The 10521-nt window shown below is 37.3% G+C and overlaps 1 pseudogene; it reads right to left on the bottom strand.

The window, feature by feature from the left end:
- Positions 1–554: 554 nt before the first annotated feature.
- Positions 555–1406, bottom strand: LOC103002203 (olfactory receptor 8S1-like; annotated as a pseudogene).
- Between the last annotated feature and the right edge of the window lie 9115 nt (positions 1407–10521).

Genomic DNA, 10521 nt, shown 5'->3' with positions numbered 1-10521 from the left:
AGAAGGGGAAGTGTTAATTTCCCTAAGCAAGAGTGGTGTGCAGTTAAAGTAGGAAGGATAAACTCATGCTGGGTAGGCAAAAGTAACAGGTGTTTTCTACAACACAAATATATAAACAATATGTTGTAAAATTACCTGACCCACTTCTCATCCTCTGAAGAGGGCTGACCATTAATCATCCTATGAATAGAGCTTGCTGCCTTCTTAAGCATGTATTAAGATTCTGACACATATATATCTTTTAACATCTGGTATGATGGTCAATCAAGAAATAATCCCTTGTTTCTAAGAACACTACTTGCAAGCTGTGATCAGACCAGTATTATATCAGTGAATGGAAGTCATCCTTCAATACAATCCTCATGTATTGAAGGATTTAAGAACACTTCTAATAAAGATGTTTCTAAGAACACTAAAAAAAACTTAATTTCCAGTTACGTATTTTGTTACAGAGTAGTTTAGCTTCTCCATGGTCCTGTTCCTCTGGTCCTCTATGTGAAAAAGTTAACATATCTTCTTAACATTCTTCCCATAGCTGCCTTCACCTCCTTGTTCTAAAGGCTATAGATGAGGGGATTCAGCATGGGAGTGATCACACTGTATTGTAAAGGGAAGATCATCTCCAGGGGGAACCTGAGGTTGGCAAAGAGATAACTGAGGAAACCTGAGCCATAGAACAGGATCACTGCAGTGAGGTGGGAGGAGCAGGTAGAGAAGGCCTTGCTTCTGCCTGAGGTGGAGCTGATGCTCAGGATGGTGGAGACAATGCAGATATAAGAGAAGAAGATTAAAATTAAGGTTCCAAAGTAATGGAAGACAGAAGAGCAGAGCAAGAGTGTGAAATTGGTGGAGGTATCAGAGCAAGAAAGATGGAAGAGAGAAGACAGCTCACAGCTGAAGTGGGGAATAGTTTGGTCCTCACAATAGTCTAAATTGACAGCCAGAAGGATGTTGATGACAGCATCAACAAAGGCCAGGCCCCAGGAACCCTACACCAGCCCAATACAGAGCTGGTTGTTCATCACCTGGCCACGGAGCAGAGGGGAGCTTATGGCTACATAGCGGTCATAGGCCATCACAGCCAGCAGACATGCCTCAGTGCCCCCGGTGGCAAACAGAAAGAAGGCCTGAGCCAGGCAGCTCTCTACAAAGATGGTTTTACTTTCAGAAAGTAGATTCTCCAGCATCTTGGGGAGTGTGACAGATGAATGGCAGATGTCCAGAAAGGAGAGCTGTCCCAAAAAGAAGTACATGGGCATGTGGAGGTGGGGATCAACTCTGATAACCAGCAGCATTACCAGGTTCCCCAACAGGGTCAGGAGGTAAATCATCAGAAACAACATGAAGAGCAGAATCTGGGTCTGAGGGTCAACAGAAAACCCAAGGAGGATAAACCCACTGAACATGCTGTGGTTTCCCAGTGATAAAAAGATTTACCCTAGGAATCCAAGAGAGAGAGACATTAAAACTCCTTTTGCGCCTCCCAATTACCCCACTGACTTAGCCCTCTTGTTCATATGCATCATTTCACAACTGTACTGAAAACCATGTTCACATATTCCTAAACTCACTTCCTAATCATCATGATAACTTTGATATTGCTGGATGGCATTCTACCACCCCTCTATCAACTCCCTATGTAAATTTGTAGACCCTCATCTTATGTCTCTAGAGGTTTCTTTTATTTTTAAGATGGGTATTAATACAAAGAACATTTTGTATAGTCAGTGGAAATAGAGAATTTATTGATGCAGCAGAGTAAGAGGTAAAGAGCAGAAGTGTAGTCCTTGAGAAAGGGAAAAGGAATGAGATCCAGACAGCACAGGTGGAGTTTTGTCCATAGACAGGAGGAGAGGCTCTTTATCTTTTGTAAATAGGAGGGAAGTTATAGAGAGTGGGGACTGAGGCAGCTAGCTTGGAGGATTTTATGGCTGAGATATGAGAGACTTTCTGATTGCTGCAAAGTTTTTGAAGAACTGTGAGATGAGACCATGAACAGAGTTTGCCTATCTATCTGTCTACCTATCTATCTATCTATCTATCTATCTATCTATCTATCTATCTATCTATGTATCTGTGTGTGTACGTATGTTGTGTGGTTTTAGCGAAGTGGCGATGAGGGATTTTGATGAACCAAGAATACAAAACTCACGTATACCAGGTGGAAAACTAATTTACAGTAGGATTAACTGGTGATATATTTGCCTATTTGAGATTCTGGGACCAATTTGGACAAGTGTGTGGTTGTCACAGTATTATTTAGCTGCTTAAGCACATGTGTGGAGCAGGCGGATATCTGGCTTTAAATGGGGTTTGTTTTTTTCCAGGCACATGCAGTGATAAAGAAAAAAAAAAGAGGTAGGGAAGAAAAGCATGCTTACAAAGTGAATGAATCACAGAAACAAGGCTGTGCAAGGAATTAAATGGGTGGCCAAGCAGAGGATTATGGCTAGGGCAAAAGTCATATAGTCACTGGTTTGGGTTTGAAGAATTGCTTATGTAGGAACACTAGGTTAAGCAAATTTTAAGATTTGGAGATAGTTGTTAGATAGAGGGATGCTTGAAATTCAGATTTTGTAAGTATAAATACTCCTGATGACAAAGTGATGGGCATTATTGTGGGAGTAGGTGGCTAAGTTGAGGTAGAAGATTCAGTCTCTGGCACCGTAGAGGACAAAGTCTAGGTTGCTGAGTTAGTGTGGTGAGGATTTTTTTCCTGTTTTGTTTTTGTTTTTTAATTTTACTGCAAATTTTACTGCAAAATTAAATCTGCAATTATTTGAATTGCAGATTTAAGACTGTGGTTGATGAGGAGAGAGTTTAAGGCATGAAGAGTGGGAAATGTGTTCCTAATGTCCTACCATATCCATATCTGGGCTGCTCTCAGCTGCTCCAAGATAAAACACAGGCTTTATGCCTGAGGTTCAGTAAGTGCAGTGGCATGTTGCCAACATCCTGCAATTTAGAGACAGACATGTGTTGTATAACCCAGTTGTGTCACTTACCATCTGTTTAACTTTTGTGATATTGTTTGTTCTTTTAAATCATAATTTTTCCACATGTAGATTGAGTAAACTTGGGGGAAGTAATATATATCGTACATTTGGAAGGACTGAATTAGCTTATACATAAAGAGCTGGAAACAAGATTTCTGACATACTGTAATTATTAATGCATACCAGAAAGAGGAAGAAGAAGGGCATTTCAGAGGAGTAGATCAAAGCATGTTAGGGAAGAGATAATATGAAGCCGTATTGCAGAAGAGCTGTCCCTAGACCTGGAAGCAGTGTTTAGCTGGAGAACAGTGAGGAGATGAGTCTTCAAAGGGAAGCTAAGTCTCTTAGGAAGCAAGAAGAGAGGAAGGGAGTATAGGGAAGAAAGAAATACCTCAAGGAGTAGGTTAGGAGGGGACAAAGCATCAGAGGATTCAGTAGAACATTTTCATGCTCTTGGCTTCTCTTGGTGGAAACAGTATCCTGGAGCTTTGAGTCAATAGGTGAAGAGATCAGAGATCAAGTGATATTCATAAGAAAAAGATGTAGCATAACTTCCCAACTCTGGGAATAGACATAGTTTTCTTTCTAGGCAGCTGAGAGGGGAGAAAAAAAGAAATACATTAGCTCAGCCTCCAAAAGCATGTTATTTGTAGAGAAAGTGTTCAGAATCTTATTTGAACTCTTACCCCATCATGACTTTGAAGAAAAGAAAAGAGAAATATCTTGAAAATTTCAAGTTCTTGACAGGTTGTACTAATTTCTCTCATAGTGTCTCAAGCTTATGTGAGTCAGTGAGTACAAGATCATGAGTTCACACATTTTCCTCAGTGACTCTAAATATGTTGCTGATAGTGTTATCTGAACAAAGGATTCTGATGTCTAGACAATTAAAAGAGCAGTTGGTTTAGGCTGAACTAAGGAACCCAGAGGACTGGTTCAATAATCTATATCCCTAGAAGTTACAGCTTGAAGCTAAAGTCTAGACTCATTTGCTAAGAAGCTTGAACTTTTAAAAAGACATAAGGGATTTTCTCATGTGTGACCTTTGCAACTTGTGAACTGAAACAATCAACTTGAACTCCTAGATGAGCTTTCCTGCTAGTCTGCTGGGAACCGAAGAGAGGAAGGGTAGGAGAAGGGAATTTGGAACCTGCGAAGAAAGCCAGAATTTTCCCTTAGGGACATACAGGCCATGTGGACCCTCATAGAATTCACTTGGGATTTGAAACTAGACTCACAGCTAACCTCCAGGTTAGCTTCTCATGTGTATGAGAAATTCAACTGGATTTAATGTTAATCAGTATTAATATTAATCAAGTGAGGTAACTTTTAAAAATTAGTATTGTATTATGCAAGAAATAGATGATGATGGTAAAGTATACAAGCTGAACATAAGCTTCAATAGCTTTCCTGTGATTTCCCCTATTCTTATTTCTCATAGATCAGGGAGCCAATAGGAGAGAAGTATCCAGCTGTTAAAGATATCTGGTCTAACTATACCCAGAAAATATCCATAGGAATCAGAATGGTGCTAGCTCTATGAAGTACAGGAACAGCAATGACATTTTTTGATGCCAAGGAATTACTGTTATCTCAAGGGCTAATATTAAGTAGATGTCAAGAGGTTTTCATAATTTACTGTATGCGGTTACCTGGGTAAATGGCCACATGTCACTTTAGTAAGGCGGGAAGAAAGGTTCATGTGTACATCTGTGTAAAAGTATTCATTGGGACACCATTTATAATAGCAAAGAATTGGAAACACCACAGATACCCATAAGTAGAGACTGGACACTCACACGATGGAGTACTTTTAAGCTGTAGAAAGGAATAGGAAAGATCTCTATGTGTTGCTATGGAGCGATATCCAGGATATATTGTTAAGTAAAGAAAGCAAAATGCAGGGTGGTCTAAATAGTATGCTAACTTCTGAGTAGCAACCACACACCCATGTGCATACAATACACACAGTTTAATTTTCAAAAAAGAAACACTGGAAGTATAAAATAAAAACAAAAATGATTACATGTAGGAGGATGGAGAAAACAAACAGGGTGGGGGAAACAAGGATGAAAGTGACACCGCTTTGAATGTACTTTGTTTTATAGTATTGACTTCTGAGTAAAACTTCTGAATTTTATAAAATAAAAAAGATTAAATTTAAAAATCCTAAAATTAAAAACTAAAACAAATGAGCTTAGCTGTATATCAAAGTACTGACATAACCACAGTGGAAAAGAATTATTTCAGCTGACCTTAGATTGTAGAATTTTGACTGGGCTGACTCAATGAGAGATTATTTCACTCAGTAGCATTATTATTGGTAATAATATTGGTATTGTTTTTGAAACTATTAGATGTACATTTGAAAGATAAAACAAATATTATGCTAATATTGTTAGGAATATATATTTCAGCACAAGAACAACGTGAGACAATATAAAATCAAATAGAGTTTTTGTAATCTTAAATTTGAGTTTGAAATATTTATGAACTTGCTACATTGTTTTCTGCTTTAAAAGGCTCTGCCCATTGAAAAAGCCTAGAAGTTATGATACAGTAGTAGTGATCACCTTATGGTACCCTGAGTTTGTTTTCCAAATACTATTAAAGGAACTAGGATTCCTTAGAAAAAGGGCTGATTACAGGTTTAGGACAGGAAGTGCACATAATAAATCTGGGATTTGTGTGTGTGTGTGTGCCAGAAAGTAAGAAAGGCATCAAAGCCTATTATCGTCATCAGAAGGTCACAGCAACCAGCCCACGGGCCAAAAATGGAGTATTCTAATGAAAGTTAATGACTGAAATTGATTAAAACACATGAATATGTAAAAAGACATGATTTAATGACAATGTAAAATCAATCATTCAATTAATCAATTGATTAAAGAACAGAAAGAGAAAACTCATTGGACATCAATGGAGGCTGCACTGAAAGTTTATAATTTAAAAAAATGAAATAAAGTAGTTGTCATGACTTCTGGTATGAATCACATTTCAGAGTAATCAAAGAAACTCTAATGGTTATGAAAACTTACTTTTATTCAGATGAATTCCAGCCAATAAATGCAGAAGAAATAATAAAATTAGAAAATTACCATTTTGAAACTTCTAATGAAATAACTGCTACAGGCAATGGTCATAAATGGTTTATAAATATATAAGTAAATATCTAAGTAAAAGAAGATTGGGGAACTTTACAATTAAGAGATGTGATTATCATCACCTGAACCCACAGATCAATTCTGTCATCAAAATAAGTAGAATAACCAATATCATATTTCTCTTGATGTAATGCAACATGAAGTACACAACTCCACTTATGAAGATTTTTAAGAAAGGACTCAAGTCTTAAGACAAAGTGTGTGACAGGACAAAGTAAATAACACAACAATAAATCAAATCGGCTAAATCCAGAATGTACATATTCTGCAGGAAAACTGTATGGATTTCTCCAACAAATAGCAGCAGTCACAGTTTTCAAATCTGCTCAGAAACTGTGAAGACTCCTGCCTTGGCAGTGAAGTAAGCTTGTTGTAGCATGCATTACAGCCCTGGTTCTCCTCTTTAGTAGGGTCTCCTGAATCCATCACCTTCTCTAGTATCTGGCTCTGCTCTAAGGAATATTCCTTGTCCATTATCCTGCACAGCCACATCTGAGATGAGCACTGGAGAGAATGTCCTTCTTAGCAGCTGCAGAGCTTTCACTGCTTGCTTTTTATTGACACCTGGTGCTTCAACACCTAGAATTTTCTTTAGGGATTGATCTAACACTGGTTTTTGTAAGGCAAGCTTCTAGTCCCTGTATAGGTAATCATAGCTCTAAATCTTGAATAGACTTGATTTTTAAGTCTGAGGACCCTATTATCTTAATTTTACTTAGCAAGTATGATCTGCATCACCTCCCCATACTCTTCTTAGTTGGGCCCTTGAGGCAATCTGTTTCAACAGGCTTAAGTGAGAAAGTAACGCTCAAACCTTGTTTTGCCAGTAGGTTTTTGTCTTTTTTTTCCCATTGGGGTATAGTTGCCTTATAATGTTGTGTTAGTTTCTGCTGTACAATGAAGTGAATCAGCTATAGCTCATGCAGCTCAATATCAAAAAAACAAACAACCCAATCAAAAAATGGGCAGAAGACCTAAATAGACGTTTCTCCAAAGAAGACATACAGATGGTCAAGAGGCACATGAAAAGATGCTCAACATCACTAATTATTAGGGAAATGCAAATCAAAACTACAATGAGGTATCATCTCACACTGGTCAGAATGGCCATTATCAAAAAATCTACAAACAATAAATGCTGGAGAGGGTGTGGAGAAAAGGGAACCCTCTTGCACTGTTGGTGGGAATGTAAATTGATACATGTTTTTGTCTTTTTGTGTGGAAGGAATTTAATCTTATCTCCTATTATGGCCATTGCACCAAAACCAATGCTTACCACTGTATCAGTTTCAGATAGAGAATTAACCAATATTTCACTCCTGCAAGACTCTAAATTACAGAACTCTCAGTTAATATGGATTAACTATAGGCAGAAATTAACTTGGTAAACTGTATTTCCTTCCATTTCTGTTTGCAGGCAGGAGTCCTAGCCAGAGTTTATTTCTCATAGTACTTTGCCAAAATTGGCAGAAGGCAGTCAACACCCACCAATATCTTATATTTTTACTATCATTTCCTCTAATGTTATGTCATCAGTCAGCATGTGGGCTCTGTCTTTCAAGCTGCCACAGATAAAACTTTGGTCGAATAATTTACTATAGCTTAACCAGTGTGTTGCACTTTCTAGTCAGCAGTCTCTAAATCTTTGCTGCCTGTTGCTTGACTGCTTGTGCCAAACCTATGACACATATTATAGGTTTTGTTACATGGAGCACTCCACTTCCTGAAGTCAAATTCTATATGCCTTAGGATAAAATTTACTTACAAGTATCTGAGACCAAAATGATAATAGCTTAAACAATATAGAATTTTATTTTTGTCATGTAAAAGTCTGAAGGTAGCAATTCAGGGTGGGTATGATAGCTCTATTGCCCCAAATCTTCAGCATCTCAGCAATTTGTATTTGTACATATATGAGTGATCTCCATTCCCAAAGTCATGTAGTGGACAACATGGGTATGCTAGCTTCTGCATTATACATGCAGTCTAGCAACAACAAGGAGAAGGTATAAGAAAGAAGTGCAGAACGGCAAGAGACAGCACTCTTTCAAGAATGACTCCTTGAAACTTTCACTGTATACCTCATTGGTCTGATTTTAATCACATTGTCATACATACCTGCAAGAAAGACTGGCTAAAGAATTATTCTGTATATACATGTGCCTGGATAAAGAACTGTAATAATTATGTGATGAGGCAAAAAAGGATAACAGATATTTGGTGACAACAAGCAATTTCTACCACAAACAGGGCATACTATTAATATAAAATGCAAAAAGATAACCAGAAAAGAAAACTATGGAATAATATCTATTATGAATAATGATGCCAAAATTCTGAGTAAACTATTAGCAAATGGAACATAGCAATGTATCAAACTAAAATTCAATAAGACGGAACAATGGTTAATGTCAAAATGTAAGGATGGTTCAATATCAGGAAGCTTACTACCAAAAACATGACATTGACCAAGATGGCCTTAATGTTTCCTTCAGTTTGACTAATCTTTAGATGAGCTGTTTCCTGCCTCTAGGCCCCTGACCTCCCTTTTCTTAGAGATTTTACTTTTGAAAATTTGTCATTATAAATCATTTCTCTGCCCTTTTGTGATATGAATATTTTAAAAGGCTTCTTGCCAATTTTACAACCCAGGAATGTCTGGGAACCCATCTCTTTGAAATGTAATCATCAAAAAAGATAAGCAGCTACCTCTCCATTTCTGTGGGAGGGTAGGAGCCTGACTTCTAGGGCACCTTGGTCTAAGTTGTAAATCGACCTCCTGTCATGAAGACACAAGAAAGTTCACTTTTCCTTTGTTAAAGCCAATTAGCAAACACAGATGGCCTACGATCTCCCAGTCACCCCAATTCTTAAAACCCTACTGCCTTTTGTTTCAGTGGAGTTGAGTTCAGACTCAGTTCTGGCCTCTCTTACGCTATTGCATTAGCTTTCGATACAGCTTTCTTTGCTTTTTTCCAATTTTTCTTTGACAACATCAATACATCAAAGAAGTAAAACTGTACGCCAATAGTAATAGGTGCTGAAAAGTAATTTGTAAAATTCAGCATCTATTGATAATAAACAGGAATAGAAAGAAACTAAAATAAAATAAAGATATCAACAATTACAGGAAATATTATTTTAAATATGAAACACTAAAACAATATCAGTTAAGTTCAAGAATAGGCCAGGGATTCCCATTGATACCACTATTAAATATTATTTTAGAAGTTTTCACAAAATAAAAACAGAAATGAAATTACTATATGAATATTGAAAAAGAAGACTATAAGGTATTTCTTTTTTTTCCTCCTGGTTGTATAGTTGCATGTCTAGGAAACTTAAGCAATTACAGTAAAAGAAAAACAAAAGAGTTAATAAGATTTTGGTACTCTGGCTTATTGCATCCATTGGGTTCAGCTGCAATCACAGAAAGAAATTTGATACAGGAATCAGCACTTACAAAATCATCAAGAAGGGCTGGAGGAGCCAGCATCAGGATGATCTCATAGTTAATAAAGTACCCAGCACCTAGAATCTCTCCTTTGCGTAACAGAAAAAGCTGCTGCCACTGATGCAGACAGCCAAGGAATCAGGAAAGTTCTGCTGCTGCAGTCGAGTGTAGAGTCATATCACTTTCAACCTAGCCAAAAGCTGTCTCTACTATTGTAGAAGCAGCTAAATCAGTGAGACTTCAACACAGTTATCGGCTGTAGAGCCATGCCACCTCTGCCATGATCTAGGTCAGCAAAATGAATGCCCCACATCTTGCTTCGCTCCTCCCGGGATTCAGGTTCAAATTATCATCTCAATGAATGCGTCTGATTGAAACCTCAAAAAAACCTTCTTGACACCTGATCCAGTGGAGTTTGCAAATACAGTTTTTACCTTGTAGTTTCTACACACTAGAATAAGATTGAAAGGGATGCAAACAAATGCATTCCACAGCATCTACCGCACTGGATACAGTAGTAAGTATATAAAATTTGCCAGCTTATCACTGTACTAACAGTAAGAACCGTAAAAAACAAAAAAGGGAAAACGTCTCATTTACAATAGTGACAGAAACTTTAAAAATGTATGGGTACATTTAATAAGAATGGCATGATAATCTATGAAATTTTATTTAGGGATATAAACGATATCTAACAAATTGAAAGAAATATTCTTGTTGTGAAAGTATTCTTACTGGGATGACTCAACATCATTAAAATGTCTACTATCCCCAAACTAGTTTTTAAATTTAAGGCCATTTAAATCGTAATCCCAAAATAGGACTTTTCTGAAACTGAATAAAGGATACAGGAGCTCATATAAAATAATGAGAAAGAATAATAGTGGTTGTGGGGGAATGTTGTTGA

Source organism: Balaenoptera acutorostrata, chromosome 11 (assembly GCF_949987535.1).
Source record: "Balaenoptera acutorostrata chromosome 11, mBalAcu1.1, whole genome shotgun sequence".
Lineage (NCBI taxonomy): Eukaryota > Metazoa > Chordata > Mammalia > Artiodactyla > Balaenopteridae > Balaenoptera > Balaenoptera acutorostrata.
The sequence above is the reverse complement of the archived record's forward strand: the minus strand, read 5'-3'. Positions and strand labels throughout refer to the sequence as shown.